The sequence below is a fragment of the Prionailurus viverrinus genome, chromosome D1, assembly GCF_022837055.1.
Source record: "Prionailurus viverrinus isolate Anna chromosome D1, UM_Priviv_1.0, whole genome shotgun sequence".
Classification (NCBI taxonomy): Eukaryota; Metazoa; Chordata; class Mammalia; order Carnivora; family Felidae; genus Prionailurus; species Prionailurus viverrinus.
This window is the reverse complement of record NC_062570.1, coordinates 20,267,890-20,270,651: the sequence shown is the minus strand read 5'-3', so window position 1 is coordinate 20,270,651 and position 2,762 is coordinate 20,267,890. Positions and strand designations below refer to the sequence as shown.

The 2,762-nt window shown below is 40.8% G+C and overlaps 1 pseudogene; it reads right to left on the bottom strand.

The window, feature by feature from the left end:
- Window positions 1–2,293: 2,293 nt before the first annotated feature.
- LOC125147067 (COP9 signalosome complex subunit 9-like) lies at window positions 2,294–2,478 on the bottom strand (annotated as a pseudogene).
- Between the last annotated feature and the right edge of the window lie 284 nt (window positions 2,479–2,762).

Sequence of the window (2,762 nt, the reverse complement as noted above, 5' to 3'; positions counted from 1 at the left end):
CGTGAGCGTGGTTGGTTTTGTTCTTGGGAAAGGGAATCCTGGCTGGCTGGGATCTTTGGGTGACATCATGTCTCTCCTTTGGCCTCCAAGCAGGGCTGAGTTTGCATTATTCCTGTGGCTTACCAAGATCTCTCTCTTTGGCCTTGAGAAGTATGAAGTAACTTTGTGAGGAAGATGCCCCTCTTTCTCTTTGATTCTTTAGGCCAAGGCTAACAATGAATGTGTGGTCTCTGAGCCCGTAACAACTGAAAGCCAAAGGGAGAATCCCAGGAAGCGTGGTTGGATTGAGAGCAACATCCTTGGAATTAGTGCTTGGTCACTGATAATCTTCAACATGCACCATTAAGAGGTCATTTTTCTGGAGAATATTATTTTATTATTTCGTATTGAGATATAATGATCATGCAACATTCTAGTTTCAGGTGTTTGACATCGTGATTTGCAGTATCTATTTGTAGATACTGCAAAATGATCGCCACAATGAATTTAGTTATAATCCATCACCATACGTAATTACAGATTTTTTTTTTTTTTTCTGGTGACGAGAACTTTTAAGACCTTCTCTCTTAGGGAAAGAGACAAACCAAGAAACAGACTCTTTTTTTTTTTTAAAAGTATTTATTAATTTCTTTTAGTAATCTCTACACCCAGTGTGGGGCTTAAACTCACAGCCCCAAGATCAAGAGTGCCATGCTTTACTGACTGGGCCAGCCAGGAGCCCCAGTGGACTTCTAACTATGGAGAACAAACTGATGGTTGCCAGAAGGGAGGTGGGGGCGGGGATGGGTAAAATAGGTGAAGGGAATTAAGAGCATACATATTAGGGCACTTGGGTGGTTCAGTGGGTTAAGCATCTGACTGTTGATTTCGGCTCAGGTCATGATCCCATGGTTCATGAGATCGAGGCCCACATCAGGGGGCTTAGGATTCTCTCTCTCTCTCTGCCCCTCTGCTGGAGTGGGTGTGCTCTCCCTCTCTCTTAAAATAAAATAAAAAAAATAAATTTATTTATTTTAATAAATATCTTTAATTAATATCTTTAAATAAATCTTATTTTTAATGAGACACGTGAGCACACATATCTTTTTTTTTTTTTTTTTAGAAAGCCCACAAGTTCCGGTGGTGCTCTTTTTATTTATTTATTTATTTTAATGTTTATTTATTTTTGAGACAGAGAGAGACACAGCATGAGCAGAGAAGGGGCAGAGAGAGAGGGAGACACAGAAGCAGAAGCAGGCTCCAGGCTCCGAGCTGTCAGCACAGAGCCCGACGCGGGGCTCGAACTCACCAACTGTGAGATCGTGACCTGAGCCGAAGTCGGACGCTTAACCGACTGAGCCACCCAGGCGCCCCCAAGCACACGTATCTTAATGAGCGCTGAGTAATGTATAGAATTGTTGAATCACTATACTGTATGCTTGAAACTAATATAACACTGTATGTTAACTATATTGGAATTAAAATTAAAAGCTTAACAAAATTTAAAAAAGGATTTACTCTCTCTTTGCAACTTGCAAATGTACAGTGCAATATCATTATCTATAGTCACCATCCTGGAAAGGAAATCTTGTATATATAGCATTTATTAAGGTATTTAATATGTATATCCATCTATGTGACTAGCTTAGTTTCTGCTGGCAATAAATGTTGGATTAATTAGTTAATCAATGAATGAAATTCAATATGTATATCTATCCAACATTATCAGACCACACTTGGACTTTTAGGTGCAGTTGAGGCAGGCGCCCTTTATTTTTTTTAATTTTTATTTATTTGTTTGTTTGTCTTATTTTTATCCGGCAAATGATGCCATCATTTTTTTTTTTTTTTTAATTGAAGGACAAAAGTTGGTCACATTCGGAGACTAGTGGGCCTCACACAGAGGGTTAAAAGCATCCTTCTCTTTCTTGGGTAACCATCTCTTAATTTCAAGTACTGTCCACAAGTTCTTTAGAACCATTTGAAATTGTTCTTTATTTAAAAAAAATTTTTTTAATGTTTATTTTTTGAGAGAGAGGGAAAAAGAGAGAGAGAGAGAGAGAGAGACAGAGCGCAAGTAGGGGAGGGGCAGAGAGAGAGGGAAACACAGAATCCGAAGCAGGCTCTAGGTTCTGAGCTGTCAGCACAGAGCCCAATGTAGGGCTCAAACCCTTGAACTGTGAGATCATGACCTAAGCCGAAGTTGGATGTTCAACTGACTGAGCCACCCAAGCGCCCTGAAATTGTCCTTTGAGGAGATCCACCACACCAATACGTGACAGAGTTGTGACCACACGCATCACTGGACCATACCTCACTGGATACCATCATCATCAAAGAGATCTTCAAAATCATTAACCAAAAAAAAAAAAAGTCTGTATGAACTGCCTTTTCACTGGTTGCCAAGTTCATCAGGAGCCCGGTGCTGCCTCCTGCCTCTTCCAGGTCCACGTAGAGCCCAGCGCCCTCAGGGAACACCTCATCGACCACTGCTGTCATATTGCTTCCGGTGCCTCCCACGTCCTCCAAGGCAGGTACCCTTTAAAGTTGAGAACCCCAAAATTGTAAGAGGGTGTAAAACTCCTATGTGATGAGGGGCTGTGCAGGTTCTGGGTAAGAGAATACTCAGAGCAAACAGTAGAGCTTTTAAAATGTTTGCCTTTGTTGTCGTTGTTGTTATTGTTTGTGTTTTAATATTGGAAAAGCTTCTCTGTAGCAGAGTTTTCCAGGTGATTCCGGAGGTCAGAACAGGAATCAGTAGTTAGAGGTTATCCAGAAGTAAA